At 46.9% G+C, this 13,194-nt stretch overlaps 38 non-coding genes across 38 annotated transcripts; all 38 read left to right on the plus strand.

Moving 5' to 3' along the window:
* Window positions 1-65: 65 nt before the first annotated feature.
* Window positions 66-184, plus strand: LOC145152345 (5S ribosomal RNA). Its single transcript, XR_013732867.1, has one exon. It is a non-coding gene; the product is annotated as a 5S ribosomal RNA (ribosomal RNA).
* A 230-nt stretch (window positions 185-414) lies between these two features.
* On the plus strand, window positions 415-532 carry LOC145148086 (5S ribosomal RNA). The gene has a single exon (XR_013728986.1). It is a non-coding gene; the product is annotated as a 5S ribosomal RNA (ribosomal RNA).
* A 230-nt stretch (window positions 533-762) lies between these two features.
* On the plus strand, window positions 763-881 carry LOC145147613 (5S ribosomal RNA). The gene has a single exon (XR_013728511.1). It is a non-coding gene; the product is annotated as a 5S ribosomal RNA (ribosomal RNA).
* A 231-nt stretch (window positions 882-1,112) lies between these two features.
* Window positions 1,113-1,231, plus strand: LOC145148841 (5S ribosomal RNA). Its single transcript, XR_013729707.1, has one exon. It is a non-coding gene; the product is annotated as a 5S ribosomal RNA (ribosomal RNA).
* Window positions 1,232-1,460: 229 nt separating this feature from the next.
* LOC145149167 (5S ribosomal RNA) lies at window positions 1,461-1,578 on the plus strand. Its single transcript, XR_013730023.1, has one exon. It is a non-coding gene; the product is annotated as a 5S ribosomal RNA (ribosomal RNA).
* A 229-nt stretch (window positions 1,579-1,807) lies between these two features.
* On the plus strand, window positions 1,808-1,926 carry LOC145152346 (5S ribosomal RNA). Its single transcript, XR_013732868.1, has one exon. It is a non-coding gene; the product is annotated as a 5S ribosomal RNA (ribosomal RNA).
* A 229-nt stretch (window positions 1,927-2,155) lies between these two features.
* On the plus strand, window positions 2,156-2,273 carry LOC145148088 (5S ribosomal RNA). Its single transcript, XR_013728988.1, has one exon. It is a non-coding gene; the product is annotated as a 5S ribosomal RNA (ribosomal RNA).
* Window positions 2,274-2,503: 230 nt separating this feature from the next.
* LOC145154173 (5S ribosomal RNA) lies at window positions 2,504-2,622 on the plus strand. The gene has a single exon (XR_013734659.1). It is a non-coding gene; the product is annotated as a 5S ribosomal RNA (ribosomal RNA).
* Window positions 2,623-2,853: 231 nt separating this feature from the next.
* LOC145153955 (5S ribosomal RNA) lies at window positions 2,854-2,972 on the plus strand. Its single transcript, XR_013734445.1, has one exon. It is a non-coding gene; the product is annotated as a 5S ribosomal RNA (ribosomal RNA).
* Window positions 2,973-3,201: 229 nt separating this feature from the next.
* LOC145146437 (5S ribosomal RNA) lies at window positions 3,202-3,320 on the plus strand. Its single transcript, XR_013727382.1, has one exon. It is a non-coding gene; the product is annotated as a 5S ribosomal RNA (ribosomal RNA).
* Window positions 3,321-3,550: 230 nt separating this feature from the next.
* On the plus strand, window positions 3,551-3,668 carry LOC145148089 (5S ribosomal RNA). The gene has a single exon (XR_013728989.1). It is a non-coding gene; the product is annotated as a 5S ribosomal RNA (ribosomal RNA).
* Window positions 3,669-3,898: 230 nt separating this feature from the next.
* On the plus strand, window positions 3,899-4,017 carry LOC145145485 (5S ribosomal RNA). Its single transcript, XR_013726456.1, has one exon. It is a non-coding gene; the product is annotated as a 5S ribosomal RNA (ribosomal RNA).
* Window positions 4,018-4,247: 230 nt separating this feature from the next.
* LOC145154174 (5S ribosomal RNA) lies at window positions 4,248-4,366 on the plus strand. Its single transcript, XR_013734660.1, has one exon. It is a non-coding gene; the product is annotated as a 5S ribosomal RNA (ribosomal RNA).
* Window positions 4,367-4,597: 231 nt separating this feature from the next.
* Window positions 4,598-4,716, plus strand: LOC145152347 (5S ribosomal RNA). Its single transcript, XR_013732869.1, has one exon. It is a non-coding gene; the product is annotated as a 5S ribosomal RNA (ribosomal RNA).
* A 230-nt stretch (window positions 4,717-4,946) lies between these two features.
* On the plus strand, window positions 4,947-5,065 carry LOC145148200 (5S ribosomal RNA). Its single transcript, XR_013729096.1, has one exon. It is a non-coding gene; the product is annotated as a 5S ribosomal RNA (ribosomal RNA).
* Window positions 5,066-5,292: 227 nt separating this feature from the next.
* On the plus strand, window positions 5,293-5,411 carry LOC145143693 (5S ribosomal RNA). Its single transcript, XR_013724724.1, has one exon. It is a non-coding gene; the product is annotated as a 5S ribosomal RNA (ribosomal RNA).
* Window positions 5,412-5,637: 226 nt separating this feature from the next.
* On the plus strand, window positions 5,638-5,756 carry LOC145147194 (5S ribosomal RNA). The gene has a single exon (XR_013728105.1). It is a non-coding gene; the product is annotated as a 5S ribosomal RNA (ribosomal RNA).
* A 232-nt stretch (window positions 5,757-5,988) lies between these two features.
* LOC145145430 (5S ribosomal RNA) lies at window positions 5,989-6,107 on the plus strand. Its single transcript, XR_013726403.1, has one exon. It is a non-coding gene; the product is annotated as a 5S ribosomal RNA (ribosomal RNA).
* Window positions 6,108-6,336: 229 nt separating this feature from the next.
* On the plus strand, window positions 6,337-6,455 carry LOC145146438 (5S ribosomal RNA). Its single transcript, XR_013727383.1, has one exon. It is a non-coding gene; the product is annotated as a 5S ribosomal RNA (ribosomal RNA).
* A 229-nt stretch (window positions 6,456-6,684) lies between these two features.
* LOC145146971 (5S ribosomal RNA) lies at window positions 6,685-6,803 on the plus strand. The gene has a single exon (XR_013727890.1). It is a non-coding gene; the product is annotated as a 5S ribosomal RNA (ribosomal RNA).
* A 227-nt stretch (window positions 6,804-7,030) lies between these two features.
* LOC145148030 (5S ribosomal RNA) lies at window positions 7,031-7,149 on the plus strand. Its single transcript, XR_013728932.1, has one exon. It is a non-coding gene; the product is annotated as a 5S ribosomal RNA (ribosomal RNA).
* A 230-nt stretch (window positions 7,150-7,379) lies between these two features.
* Window positions 7,380-7,498, plus strand: LOC145144319 (5S ribosomal RNA). The gene has a single exon (XR_013725331.1). It is a non-coding gene; the product is annotated as a 5S ribosomal RNA (ribosomal RNA).
* Window positions 7,499-7,729: 231 nt separating this feature from the next.
* LOC145144936 (5S ribosomal RNA) lies at window positions 7,730-7,848 on the plus strand. Its single transcript, XR_013725934.1, has one exon. It is a non-coding gene; the product is annotated as a 5S ribosomal RNA (ribosomal RNA).
* A 228-nt stretch (window positions 7,849-8,076) lies between these two features.
* Window positions 8,077-8,195, plus strand: LOC145146299 (5S ribosomal RNA). Its single transcript, XR_013727250.1, has one exon. It is a non-coding gene; the product is annotated as a 5S ribosomal RNA (ribosomal RNA).
* A 231-nt stretch (window positions 8,196-8,426) lies between these two features.
* Window positions 8,427-8,545, plus strand: LOC145153567 (5S ribosomal RNA). The gene has a single exon (XR_013734068.1). It is a non-coding gene; the product is annotated as a 5S ribosomal RNA (ribosomal RNA).
* A 230-nt stretch (window positions 8,546-8,775) lies between these two features.
* LOC145150152 (5S ribosomal RNA) lies at window positions 8,776-8,894 on the plus strand. The gene has a single exon (XR_013730979.1). It is a non-coding gene; the product is annotated as a 5S ribosomal RNA (ribosomal RNA).
* Window positions 8,895-9,123: 229 nt separating this feature from the next.
* On the plus strand, window positions 9,124-9,242 carry LOC145143694 (5S ribosomal RNA). Its single transcript, XR_013724725.1, has one exon. It is a non-coding gene; the product is annotated as a 5S ribosomal RNA (ribosomal RNA).
* Window positions 9,243-9,463: 221 nt separating this feature from the next.
* LOC145145243 (5S ribosomal RNA) lies at window positions 9,464-9,582 on the plus strand. The gene has a single exon (XR_013726227.1). It is a non-coding gene; the product is annotated as a 5S ribosomal RNA (ribosomal RNA).
* A 231-nt stretch (window positions 9,583-9,813) lies between these two features.
* Window positions 9,814-9,932, plus strand: LOC145152536 (5S ribosomal RNA). Its single transcript, XR_013733070.1, has one exon. It is a non-coding gene; the product is annotated as a 5S ribosomal RNA (ribosomal RNA).
* A 231-nt stretch (window positions 9,933-10,163) lies between these two features.
* On the plus strand, window positions 10,164-10,282 carry LOC145147304 (5S ribosomal RNA). Its single transcript, XR_013728212.1, has one exon. It is a non-coding gene; the product is annotated as a 5S ribosomal RNA (ribosomal RNA).
* A 228-nt stretch (window positions 10,283-10,510) lies between these two features.
* Window positions 10,511-10,629, plus strand: LOC145143695 (5S ribosomal RNA). Its single transcript, XR_013724726.1, has one exon. It is a non-coding gene; the product is annotated as a 5S ribosomal RNA (ribosomal RNA).
* Window positions 10,630-10,855: 226 nt separating this feature from the next.
* On the plus strand, window positions 10,856-10,974 carry LOC145146189 (5S ribosomal RNA). The gene has a single exon (XR_013727136.1). It is a non-coding gene; the product is annotated as a 5S ribosomal RNA (ribosomal RNA).
* Window positions 10,975-11,207: 233 nt separating this feature from the next.
* Window positions 11,208-11,326, plus strand: LOC145152537 (5S ribosomal RNA). Its single transcript, XR_013733071.1, has one exon. It is a non-coding gene; the product is annotated as a 5S ribosomal RNA (ribosomal RNA).
* Window positions 11,327-11,557: 231 nt separating this feature from the next.
* On the plus strand, window positions 11,558-11,675 carry LOC145150501 (5S ribosomal RNA). Its single transcript, XR_013731323.1, has one exon. It is a non-coding gene; the product is annotated as a 5S ribosomal RNA (ribosomal RNA).
* Window positions 11,676-11,907: 232 nt separating this feature from the next.
* LOC145148364 (5S ribosomal RNA) lies at window positions 11,908-12,026 on the plus strand. The gene has a single exon (XR_013729251.1). It is a non-coding gene; the product is annotated as a 5S ribosomal RNA (ribosomal RNA).
* Window positions 12,027-12,256: 230 nt separating this feature from the next.
* LOC145153568 (5S ribosomal RNA) lies at window positions 12,257-12,375 on the plus strand. Its single transcript, XR_013734069.1, has one exon. It is a non-coding gene; the product is annotated as a 5S ribosomal RNA (ribosomal RNA).
* A 230-nt stretch (window positions 12,376-12,605) lies between these two features.
* Window positions 12,606-12,724, plus strand: LOC145150475 (5S ribosomal RNA). Its single transcript, XR_013731299.1, has one exon. It is a non-coding gene; the product is annotated as a 5S ribosomal RNA (ribosomal RNA).
* A 228-nt stretch (window positions 12,725-12,952) lies between these two features.
* On the plus strand, window positions 12,953-13,071 carry LOC145144414 (5S ribosomal RNA). Its single transcript, XR_013725422.1, has one exon. It is a non-coding gene; the product is annotated as a 5S ribosomal RNA (ribosomal RNA).
* The last annotated feature ends 123 nt before the right edge of the window (window positions 13,072-13,194 follow it).

Consider the following 13,194-nt stretch of genomic DNA (forward strand, 5'->3'; position numbering starts at 1 on the left):
GTACGAAAACAAAGGAGGTTCTGCGTCTTTTAAGACATAAAAGCAATAAGCATGGATAGTATTTCGGGTGCGATCATACCAGCACTAATGCACCGGATCCCATCAGAACTCCGCAGTTAAGCGTGCTTGGGCGAGAGTAGTACTAGGATGGGTGACCCCCTGGGAAGTCCTCGTGTTGCACCCCCCTTTTTCGTTTGCCCGTTTGCGTTTTTTTAGATTTTACGTGCGGTTTTTTTTTTGTTTTTTTTCTTTCTTGCTGTTTGTATGCTCGGGTGGCCTCCGCTTCATGGTTCATGGTTTTCGTATTTTTGGAACGGAGCCGATCGGTCACGTGGGTCCCACGCCTCGCGTACGAAAACAAAGGAGGTTCTGCGTCTTTTAAGACATAAAAGCAATAAGCATAGATAGTATTTCGGGTGCGATCATACCAGCACTAATGCACCGGATCCCATCAGAACTCCTTAGTTAAGCGTGCTTGGGCGAGAGTAGTACTAGGATGGGTGACCCCTGGGAAGTCCTCGTGTTGCACCCCCCTTTTTCATTGCCCGTTTGCGTTTTTTTAGATTTTACGTGCGGTTTTTTTTTGTTTTTTTTTTCTTTTTTGCTATTTCTATGCTCGGGTGGCCTCCGCTTCATGGTTCATGGTTTTCGTATTTTTGGAACGGAGCCGATCGGTCACGTGGGTCCCACGCCTCGCGTACGAAAACAAAGGAGGTTCTGCGTCTTTTAAGACATAAAAGCAATAAGCATGGATAATATTTCGGGTGCGATCATACCAGCACTAATGCACCGGATCCCATTAGAACTCCGCAGTTAAGCGTGCTTGGGCGAGAGTAGTACTAGGATGGGTGACACCCTGGGAAGTCCTTGTGTTGCACCCCCCTTTTTCGTTGCCCGTTTGCGTTTTTTTAGATTTTACGTGCGGTTTTTTTTTTGTTTTTTTTTTCTTTCTTGCTGTTTCTATGCTCGGGTGGCATCCGTTTCATGATTGATGGTTTTCGTATTTTTGCAACGGCGCCGATCGGTCACGTGGGTCCCACGCCTCGCGTACGAAAACAAAGGAGGTTCTGCGTATTTTAAGACATAAAAGCAATAAGCCTGGATAGTATTTCGGGTGCGATCATACCAGCACTAATGCACCGGATCCCATCAGAACTCCGCAGTTAAGCGTGCTTGGGCGAGAGTAGTACTAGGATGGGTGACACCCTGGGAAGTCCTCATGTTGCACCCCCCTTTTTCGTTGCCCGTTTGCGTTTTTTTAGATTTTACGTGCGTTTTTTTTTTGTTTTTTTTTCTTTCTTGCTGTTTCTATGCTCGGGTGGCATCCGTTTCATGGTTGATGGTTTTCGTATTTTTGGAACGGAGCCGATCGGTCACGTGGGTCCCACGCCTCGCGTACGAAAACAAAGGAGGTTCTGCGTCTTTTAAGACATAAAAGCAATAAGCATGGATAGTATTTCGGGTGCGATCATACCAGCACTAACGCACCGGATCCCATCATAACTCCGCAGTTAAGCGTGCTTGGGCGAGAGTAGTACTAGGATGGGTGACCCCTGGGAAGTCCTCGTGTTGCACCCCCCTTTTTCGTTGCCTGTTTGCGTTTTTTTAGATTTTACGTGCGGTTTTTTTTTGTTTTTTTTTCTTTCTTGCTATTTCTATGCTCGGGTGGCATCCGTTTCATGGTTCATGGTTTTCGTATTTTTGGAACGGAGACGATCGGTCACGTGGGTCCCACGCCTCGCGTACGAAAACAAAGGAGGTTCTGCGTCTTTTAAGACATAAAAGCAATAAGCATGGATAGTATTTCGGGTGCGATCATACCAGCACTAATGCACCGGATCCCATCAGAACTCCGCAGTTAAGCGTGCTTGGGCGAGAGTAGTACTAGGATGGGTGACCCCCTGGGAAGTCCTCGTGTTGCACCCCCCTTTTTCGTTGCCCGTTTGCGTTTTTTTAGATTTTACGTGCGGTTTTTTTTTTGTTTTTTTTCTTTCTTGCTGTTTGTATGCTCGGGTGGCCTCCGCTTCATGGTTCATGGTTTTCGTATTTTTGGAACGGAGCCGATCGGTCACGTGGGTCCCACGCCTCGCGTACGAAAACAAAGGAGGTTCTGCGTCTTTTAAGACATAAAAGCAATAAGCATAGATAGTATTTCGGGTGCGATCATACCAGCACTAATGCACCGGATCCCATCAGAACTCCTTAGTTAAGCGTGCTTGGGCGAGAGTAGTACTAGGATGGGTGACCCCTGGGAAGTCCTCGTGTTGCACCCCCCTTTTTCATTGCCCGTTTGCGTTTTTTTAGATTTTACGTGCGGTTTTTTTTTTGTTTTTTTTTGTTTTTTGCTATTTCTATGCTCGGGTGGCCTCCGCTTCATGGTTCATGGTTTTCGTATTTTTGGAACGGAGCCGATCGGTCACGTGGGTCCCACGCCTCGCTTACGAAAACAAAGGAGGTTCTGCGTCTTTTAAGACATAAAAGCAATAATCATGGATAGTATTTCGGGTGCGATCATACCAGCACTAATGCACCGGATCCCATCAGAACTCCGCAGTTAAACGTGCTTGGGCGAGAGTAGTACTAGGATGGGTGACCCCCTGGGAAGTCCTCGTGTTGCACCCCCCTTTTTTGTTGCCCGTTTGCGTTTTTTTAGATTTTACGTGCGGTTTTTTTTTTGTTTTTTTTTTCTTTCTTGCTGTTTCTATGCTCGGGTGGCATCCGTTTCATGATTGATGGTTTTCGTATTTTTGCAACGGAGCCGATCGGTCACGTGGGTCCCACGCCTCGCGTACGAAAACAAAGGAGGTTCTGCGTATTTTAAGACATAAAAGCAATAAGCATGGATAGTATTTCGGGTGCGATCATACCAGCACTAATGCACCGGATCCCATCAGAACTCCGCAGTTAAGCGTGCTTGGGCGAGAGTAGTACTAGGATGGGTGACCCCCTGGGAGGTCCTCGTGTTGCACCCCCCTTTTTCGTTGCCCGTTTGCGTTTTTTTAGATTTTACGTGCGGTTTTTTTTTGTTTTTTTTTCTTTCTTGCTGTTTCTATGCTCGGGTGGCATCCGTTTCATGGTTGATGGTTTTCGTATTTTTGGAACGGAGCCGATCGGTCACGTGGGTCCCACGCCTCGCGTACGAAAACAAAGGAGGTTCTGCGTCTTTTAAGACATAAAAGCAATAAACATGGATAGTATTTCGGGTGCGATTATACCAGCACTAATGCACCGGATCCCATTAGAACTCCTTAGTTAAGCGTGCTTGGGCGAGAGTAGTACTAGGATGGGTGACCCCCTGGGAAGTCCTCGTGTTGCACCCCCCTTTTTCGTTTGCCCGTTTGCGTTTTTTTAGATTTTACGTGCGGTTTTTTTTTTGTTTTTTTTCTTTCTTGCTGTTTGTATGCTCGGGTGGCCTCCGCTTCATGGTTCATGGTTTTCGTATTTTTGGAACGGAGCCGATCGGTCACGTGGGTCCCACGCCTCGCGTACGAAAACAAAGGAGGTTCTGCGTCTTTTAAGACATAAAAGCAATAAGCATGGATAGTATTTCGGGTGCGATCATACCAGCACTAATGCACCGGATCCCATCAGAACTCCTTAGTTAAGCGTGCTTGGGCGAGAGTAGTACTAGGATGGGTGACCCCTGGGAAGTCCTCGTGTTGCACCCCCCTTTTTCATTGCCCGTTTGCGTTTTTTTAGATTTTACGTGCGGTTTTTTTTTGTTTTTTTTTTCTTTTTTGCTATTTCTATGCTCGGGTGGCCTCCGCTTCATGGTTCATGGTTTTCGTATTTTTGGAACGGAGCCGATCGGTCACGTGGGTCCCACGCCTCGCGTACGAAAACAAAGGAGGTTCTGCGTCTTTTAAGACATAAAAGCAATAAGCATGGATAATATTTCGGGTGCGATCATACCAGCACTAATGCACCGGATCCCATCAGAACTCCGCAGTTAAGCGTGCTTGGGCGAGAGTAGTACTAGGATGGGTGACACCCTGGGAAGTCCTCGTGTTGCACCCCCCTTTTTCGTTGCCCGTTTGCGTTTTTTTTAGATTTTACGTGCTGTTTTTTTTTGTTTTTTTTTCTTTCTTGCTATTTCTATGCTCGGGTGGCCTCCGCTTCATGGTTCATGGTTTTCGTATTTTTGGAACGGAGCCGATCGGTCACGTGGGTCCCACGCCTCGCTTACGAAAACAAAGGAGGTTCTGCGTCTTTTAAGACATAAAAGCAATAATCATGGATAGTATTTCGGGTGCGATCATACCAGCACTAATGCACCGGATCCCATCAGAACTCCGCAGTTAAACGTGCTTGGGCGAGAGTAGTACTAGGATGGGTGACCCCCTGGGAAGTCCTCGTGTTGCACCCCCCTTTTTTGTTGCCCGTTTGCGTTTTTTTAGATTTTACGTGCGGTTTTTTTTTTGTTTTTTTTTTCTTTCTTGCTGTTTCTATGCTCGGGTGGCATCCGTTTCATGATTGATGGTTTTCGTATTTTTGCAACGGAGCCGATCGGTCACGTGGGTCCCACGCCTCGCGTACGAAAACAAAGGAGGTTCTGCGTATTTTAAGACATAAAAGCAATAAGCATGGATAGTATTTCGGGTGCGATCATACCAGCACTAATGCACCGGATCCCATCAGAACTCCGCAGTTAAGCGTGCTTGGGCGAGAGTAGTACTAGGATGGGTGACCCCCTGGGAAGTCCTCGTGTTGCACCCCCCTTTTTCGTTGCCCGTTTGCGTTTTTTTAGATTTTACGTGCGGTTTTTTTTTGTTTTTTTTTTCTTTCTTGCTGTTTCTATGCTCGGGTGGCATCCGTTTCATGGTTGATGGTTTTTGTATTTTTGGAACGGAGCCGATCGGTCACGTGGGTCCCACGCCTCGCGTACGAAAACAAAGGAGGTTCTGCGTCTTTTAAGACATAAAAGCAATAAACATGGATAGTATTTCGGGTGCGATTATACCAGCACTAATGCACCGGATCCCATTAGAACTCCTTAGTAAAGCGTGCTTGGGCGAGAGTAGTACTAGGATGGGTGACCCCCTGGGAAGTCCTCGTGTTGCACCCCCCTTTTTCGTTGCCCGTTTGCGTTTTTTTAGATTTTACGTGCGGTTTTTTTTGTTTTTTTTCTTTTTCGCTATTTCTATGCTCGGGTGGCCTCCGCTTCATGGTTCATGGTTTTCGTATTTTTGGAACGGAGCCGATCGGTCACGTGGGTCCCACGCCTCGCGTACGAAAACAAAGGAGGTTCTGCGTCTTTTAAGACATAAAAGCAATAAGCATGGATAGTATTTCGGGTGCGATCATACGAGCACTAATGCACCGGATCCCATCAGAACTCCGCAGTTAAGCGTGCTTGGGCGAGAGTAGTACTAGGATGGGTGACCCCCTGGGAAGTCCTCGTGTTGCACCCCCCGTTTTTCGTTGCCCGTTTGCGTTTTTTTTAGATTTTTCGTGCGGTTTTTTTTTTTTTTCTTTCTTGCTATTTCTATGCTCGGGTGGCCTCCGCTTCATGGTTCATGGTTTTCGTATTTTTGGAACGGAGCCGATCTGTCACGTGGGTCCCACGCCTCGCGTACGAAAACAAAGGAGGTTCTGCGTTTTTTAAGACATAAAAACAATAATCATGGATAGTATTTCGGGTGCGATCATACCAGCACTAATGCACCGGATCCCATCAGAACTCCGCAGTTAAGCGTGCTTGGGCGAGAGTAGTACTAGGATGGGTGACCTCCTGGGAAGTCCTCGTGTTGCACCCCCCTTTTTCGTTGCCCGTTTGCGTTTTTTTAGATTTTACGTGCGGTTTTTTTTTTTGTTTTTTTTTTCTTTCTTGCTGTTTCTATGCTCGGGTGGCATCCGTTTCATGATTGATGGTTTTCGTATTTTTGCAACGGAGCCGATCGGTCACGTGGGTGTTACGCCTCGCGTACGAAAACAAAGGAGGTTCTGCGTATTTTAAGACATAAAAGCAATAAGCATGGATAGTATTTCGGGTGCGATCATACCAGCACTAATGCACCGGATCCCATCAGAACTCCGCAGCTAACCGTGCTTGGGCGAGAGTAGTACTAGGATGGGTGACCCCCAGGGAAGTCCTCGTGTTGCACCCCCCTTTTTCGTTGCCCGTTTGCGTTTTTTTAGATTTTACGTGCGGTTTTTTTTTGTTTTTTTTTCTTTCTTGCTGTTTCTATGCTCGGGTGGCATCCGTTTCATGGTTGATGGTTTTCGTATTTTTGGAACGGAGCCGATCGGTCACGTGGGTCCCACGCCTCGCGTACGAAAACAAATGAGGTTCTGCGTCTTTTAAGACATAAAAGCAATAAACATGGATAGTATTTCGGGTGCGATTATACCAGCACTAATGCACCGGATCCCATTAGAACTCCTTAGTTAAGCGTGCTTGGGCGAGAGTAGTACTAGGATGGGTGACCCCCTGGGAAGTCCTCGTGTTGCACCCCCCTTTTTCGTTGCCCGTTTGCGTTTTTTTAGATTGTACGTGCGGTTTTTTTTTGTTTTTTTTTCTTTTTCGCTATTTCTATGCTCGGGTGGCCTCCGCTTCATGGTTCATGGTTTTCGTATTTTTGGAACGGATCCGATCGGTCACGTGGGTCCCACGCCTCGCGTACGAAAACAAAGGAGGTTCTGCGTCTTTTAAGACATAAAAGCAATAAGCATGGATAGTATTTCGGGTGCGATCATACGAGCACTAATGCACCGGATCCCATCAGAACTCCGCAGGTAAGCGTGCTTGGGCGAGAGTAGTACTAGGATGGGTGACCCCCTGGGAAGTCCTCGTGTTGCACCCCCCCTTTTTCGTTGCCCGTTTGCGTTTTTTTTAGATTTTACGTGCGGTTTTTTTTTTTTTTTCTTTCTTGCTATTTCTATGCTCGGGTGGCATCCGTTTCATGGTTCATGGTTTTCGTATTTTTTGAACGGAGCCGATCGGTCACGTGGGTCCCACGCCTCGCGTACGAAAACAAAGGAGGTTCTGCGTCTTTTAAGACATAAAAGCAATAAGCATGGATAGTATTTCGGGTGCGATCATACCGGCACTAATGCACCGGATCCCATTAGAACTCCTTAGTTAAGTGTGCTTGGGCGAGAGTAGTACTAGGATGGGTGACCCCCTGGGAAGTCCTCGTGTTGCACCTCCCTTTTTCGTTGCCCGTTTGCGTTTTTTTAGATTTTACGTGCGGTTTTTTTTTTGTTTTTTTTTCTTTCTTGCTATTTCTATGCTCGGGTGGCCTCCGCTTCATGGTTCATGGTTTTCGTATTTTTGCAACGGAGCCGATCGGTCACGTGGGTCCCACGCCTCGCGTACGAAAACAAAGGAGGTTCTGCGTCTTTTAAGACATAAAAGCAATAAGCATGGATAATATTTCTGGTGCGATCATACCGGCACTAATGCACCGGATCCCATCAGAACTCCGCAGTTAAGCGTGCTTGGGCGAGAGTAGTACTAGGATGGGTGACCCCCTGGGAAGTCCTCGTTTTGCACCCCCCTTTTTCGTTGCCCGTTTGCGTTTTTTTAGATTTTACGTGCGGTTTTTTTTTGTTTTTTTTTTCTTTCTTTGCTGTTTCTATGCTCGGGTGGCATTCGTTTCATGGTTGATGGTTTTCGTATTTTTGGAACGGAGCCGATCGGTCACGTGGGTCCCACGCCTCGCGTACGAAATCAAAGGAGGTTCTGCGTCTTTTAAGACATAAAAGCAATAAACATGGATAGTATTTCGGGTGCGATCATACCAGCACTAATGCACCGGATCCCATTAGAACTCCTTAGTTAAGCGTGCTTGGGCGAGAGTAGTACTAGGATGGGTGACCCCCTGGGAAGTCCTCGTGTTGCACCCCCCTTTTTCGTTGCCCGTTTGCGTTTTTTTAGATTTTACGTGCGGTTTTTTTTGTTTTTTTTTCTTTTTCGCTATTTCTATGCTCGGGTGGCCTCCGCTTCATGGTTCATGGTTTTCGTATTTTTGGAACGGAGCCGATCGGTCACGTGGGTCCCACGCCTCGCGTACGAAAACAAAGGAGGTTCTGCGTCTTTTAAGACATAAAAGCAATAAGCATGGATAGTACTTCGGGTGCGATCATACGAGCACTAATTCACCGGATCCCATCAGAACTCCGCAGTTAAGCGTGCTTGGGCGAGAGTAGTACTAGGATGGGTGACCCCCTGGGAAGTCCTCGTGTTGCACCCCCCTTTTTCGTTGCCCGTTTGCGTTTTTTTAGATTTTACGTGCGGTTTTTTTTTTGTTTTTTTTTTCTTTCTTGCTGTTTCTATGCTCGGGTGGCATCCGTTTCATGATTGATGGTTTTCGTATTTTTGCAACGGAGCCGATCGGTCACGTGGGTCCCACGCCTCGCGTACGAAAACAAAGGAGGTTCTGCGTATTTTAAGACATAAAAGCAATAAGCATGGATAGTATTTCGGGTGCGATCATACCAGCACTAATGCACCGGATCCCATCAGAACTCCGCAGCTAAGCGTGCTTGGGCGAGAGTAGTACTAGGATGGGTGACCCCCTGGGAAGTCCTCGTGTTGCACCCCCCTTTTTCGTTGCCCGTTTGCGTTTTTTTAGATTTTACGTGCGGTTTTTTTTTGTTTTTTTTTTCTTTCTTGCTGTTTCTATGCTCGGGTGGCATCCGTTTCATGGTTGATGGTTTTCGTATTTTTGGAACGGAGCCGATCGGTCACGTGGGTCCCACGCCTCGCGTACGAAAACAAATGAGGTTCTGCGTCTTTTAAGACATAAAAGCAATAAACATGGATAGTATTTCGGTTGCGATTATACCGGCACTAATGCACCGGATCCCATTAGAACTCCTTAGTTAAGCGTGCTTGGGCGAGAGTAGTACTAGGATGGGTGACCCCCTGGGAAGTCCTTGTGTTGTACCCCCCTTTTTCGTTGCCCGTTTGCGTTTTTTTAGATTGTACGTGCGGTTTTTTTTGTTTTTTTTTTCTTTTTCGCTATTTCTATGCTCGGGTGGCCTCCGCTTCATGGTTCATGGTTTTCGTATTTTTGGAACGGATCCGATCGGTCACGTGGGTCCCACGCCTCGCGTACGAAAACAAAGGAGGTTCTGCGTCTTTTAAGACATAAAAGCAATAAGCATGGATAGTATTTCGGGTGCGATCATACGAGCACTAATGCACCGGATCCCATCAGAACTCCGCAGTTAAGCGTGCTTGGGCGAGAGTAGTACTAGGATGGGTGACCCCCTGGGAAGTCCTCGTGTTGCACCCCCCCTTTTTCGTTGCCCGTTTGCGTTTTTTTTAGATTTTACGTGCGGTTTTTTTTTCTTTCTTGCTATTTCTATGCTCGGGTGGCATCCGTTTCATGTTTCATGGTTTTCGTATTTTTGGAACGGAGCCGATCGGTCACGTGGGTCCCACGCCTCGCGTACGAAAACAAAGGAGGTTCTGCGTCTTTTAAGACATAAAAGCAATAAGCATGGATAGTATTTCGGGTGCGATCATACCGGCACTAATGCACCGGATCCCATTAGAACTCCTTAGTTAAGCGTGCTTGGGCGAGAGTAGTACTAGGATGGGTGACCCCCTGGGAAGTCCTCGTGTTGCACCCCCCTTTTTCGTTGCCCGTTTGCGTTTTTTTAGATTTTACGTGCGGTTTTTTTTTTTGTTTTTTTTTCTTTCTTGCTATTTCTATGCTCGGGTGGCCTCCGCTTCATGGTTCATGGTTTTCGTATTTTTGCAACGGAGCCGATCGGTCACGTGGGTCCCACGCCTCGCGTACGAAAACAAAGGAGGTTCTGCGTCTTTTAAGACATAAAAGCAATAAGCATGTATAATATTTCGGGTGCGATCATACCGGCACTAATGCACCGGATCCCATCAGAACTCCGCAGTTAAGCGTGCTTGGGCGAGAGTAGTACTAGGATGGGTGACCCCCTGGGAAGTCCTCGTGTTGCACCCCCCTTTTTCGTTGCCCGTTTGCGTTTTTTTAGATTTTACGTGCGGTTTTTTTTTGTTTTTTTTTTCTTTCTTTGCTGTTTCTATGCTCGGGTGGCATTCGTTTCATGGTTGATGGTTTTCGTATTTTTGGAACGGAGCCGATCGGTCACGTGGGTCCCACGCCTCGCGTACGAAATCAAAGGAGGTTCTGCGTCTTTTAAGACATAAAAGCAATAAACATGGATAGTATTTCGGATGCGATCATACCAGCACTAATGCACCGGATCCCATTAGAACTCCTTAGTTAAGCGTGCTTGGGCGAGAGTAGTACTAGGATGGGTGACCCCCTGGGAAGTCCTCGTGTTGCACCCCCCTTTTTCGTTGCCCGTTTGCGTTTTTTTAGATTTTACGTGCGGTTTTTTTTGTTTTTTTTTCTTTTTCGCTATTTCTATGCTCGGGTGGCCTCCGCTTCATGGTTCATGGTTTTCGTATTTTTGGAACGGAGCCGATCGGTCACGTGGGTCCCACGCCTCGCGTACGAAAACAAAGGAGGTTCTGCGTCTTTTAAGACATAAAAGCAATAAGCATGGATAGTACTTCGGGTGCGATCATACGAGCACTAATGCACCGGATCCCATCAGAACTCCGCAGTTAAGCGTGCTTGGGCGAGAGTAGTACTAGGATGGGTGACCCCCTGGGAAGTCCTCGTGTTGCACCCCCCTTTTTCGTTGCCCGTTTGCGTTTTTTTTAGATTTTACGTGCGGTTTTTTTTTTTCTTTCTTTCTTGCTATTTGTATGCTCGGGTGGCATCCGTTTCATGGTTCATGGTTTTCGTATTTTTGGAACGGAGCCGATCGGTCACGTGGGTCCCACGCCTCGCGTACGAAAACAAAGGAGGTTCTGCGTCTTTTAAGACATAAAAGCAATAAGCATGGATAGTATTTCGGGTGCGATCATACCGGCACTAATGCACCGGATCCCATTAGAACTCCGCAATTAAGTGTGCTTGGGCGAGAGTAGTACTAGGATGGGTGACCCCCTGGGAAGTCCTCGTGTTGCACCCCCCTTTTTCGTTGCCCGTTTGCGTTTTTTTAGATTTTACGTGCGGTTTTTTTTTTTTTGTTTTTTTTTCTTTCTTGCTATTTCTATGCTCGGGTGGCCTCCGCTTCATGGTTCATGGTTTTCGTATTTTTGCAACGGAGCCGATCGGTCACGTGGGTCCCACGCCTCGCGTACGAAAACAAAGGAGGTTCTGCGTTTTTTAAGACATAAAAGCAATAAGCATGGATAATATTTCGGGTGCGATCATACCGGCACTAATGCACCGGATCCCATCAGAACTCCGCAGTTAAGCGTGCTTGGGCGAGAGTAGTACTAGGATGGGTGACCCCCTGGGAAGTCCTCGTGTTGCACCCCCCTTTTTCGTTTGCCCGTTTGCGTTTTTTTAGATTTTACGTGCGGTTTTTTTTTTGTTTTTTTTTCTTTGTTGCTATTTCTATGCTCGGGTGGCCTCCATTTCATGGTTGATGGTTTTCGTATTTTTGGAACGGCGCCGATCGGTCACGTGGGTCCCACGCCTCGCGTACGAAATCAAAGGAGGTTCAGCGTCTTTTAAGACATAAAAGCAATAAGCATGGATAGTATTTCGGGTGCGATCATACCAGCACTAATGCACCAGATCCCATCATAACTCCGCAGTTAAGCGTGCTTGGGCGAGAGTAGTACTAGGATGGGTGACCCCTGGGAAGTCCTCGTGTTGCACCTCCCTTTTTCGTTTGCCCGTTTGCGTTTTTTTAGATTTTACGTGCGGTTTTTTTTTTGTTTTTTTTTTCTTTCTTGCTGTTTCTATGCTCGGGTGGCATCCGTTTCATGGTTGATGGTTTTCGTATTTTTGGAACGGAGCCGATCGGTCACGTGGGTCCCACGCCTCGCGTACGAAAACAAAGGAGGTTCTGCGTCTTTTAAGACATAAAAGCAATAAGCATGGATAGTATTTCGGGTGCGATCATACCAGCACTAATGCACCGGATCCCATCAGAACTCCGCAGTTAAGCGTGCTTGGGCGAGAGTAGTACTAGGATGGGTGACCTCCTGGGAAGTCCTCGTGTTGCACCCCCCTTTTTCGTTGCCCGTTTGCGTTTTTTTAGATTTTACGTGCGGTTTTTTTTTTGTTTTTTTTTCTTTCTTGCTGTTTCTATGCTCGGGTGGCATCCGTTTCATGATTGATGGTTTTCGTATTTTTGCAACGGAGCCGATCGGTCACGTGGGTCCCACGCCTCGCGTACGAAAACAAAGGAGGTTCTGCGTATTTTAAGACATAAAAGCAATAAGCATGGATAGTATTTCGGGTGCGATCATACCAGCACTAATGCACCGGATCCCATCAGAACTCCGCAGCTAAGCGTGCTTGGGCGAGAGTAGTACTAGGATGGGTGACCCCCTGGGAAGTCCTCGTGTTGCACCCCCCTTTTTCGTTGCCCGTTTGCGTTTTTTTAGATTTTACGTGCGGTTTTTTTTTGTTTTTTTTTTCTTTCTTGCTGTTTCTATGCTCGGGTGGCATCCGTTTCATGGTTGATGGTTTTCGTATTTTTGGAACGGAGCCGATCGGTCACGTGGGTCCCACGCCTCGCGTACGAAAACAAATGAGGTTCTGCGTCTTTTAAGACATAAAAGCAATAAACATGGATAGTATTTCGGGTGCGATTATACCGGCACTAATGCACCGGATCCCATTAGAACTCCTTAGTTAAGCGTTCTTGGGCGAGAGTAGTACTAGGATGGGTGACCCCCTGGGAAGTCCTTGTGTTGTACCCCCCTTTTTCGTTGCCCGTTTGCGTTTTTTTAGATTGTACGTGCGGTTTTTTTTGTTTTTTTTTCTTTTTCGCTATTTCTATGCTCGGGTGGCCTCCGCTTCATGGTTCATGGTTTTCGTATTTTTGGAACGGATCCGATCGGTCACGTGGGTCCCACGCCTCGCGTACGAAAACAAAGGAGGTTCTGCGTCTTTTAAGACATAAAAGCAATAATCATGGATAGTATTTCGGGTGCGATCATACGAGCACTAATGCACCGGATCCCATCAGAACTCCGCAGTTAAGCGTGCTTGGGCGAGAGTAGTACTAGGATGGGTGACCCCCTGGGAAGTCCTCGTGTTGCACCCTCCCTTTTTCGTTGCCCGTTTGCGTTTTTTTTAGATTTTACGTGCGGTTTTTTTTTCTTTCTTGCTATTTCTATGCTCGGGTGGCATCCGTTTCATGGTTCATGGTTTTCGTATTTTTGGAACG

The sequence above is a fragment of the Lactuca virosa genome, chromosome 1 (genome assembly GCF_052849685.1).
Source record: "Lactuca virosa cultivar CGN04683 chromosome 1, Lactuca_virosa_CGN04683_v6, whole genome shotgun sequence".
Lineage (NCBI taxonomy): Eukaryota > Viridiplantae > Streptophyta > Magnoliopsida > Asterales > Asteraceae > Lactuca > Lactuca virosa.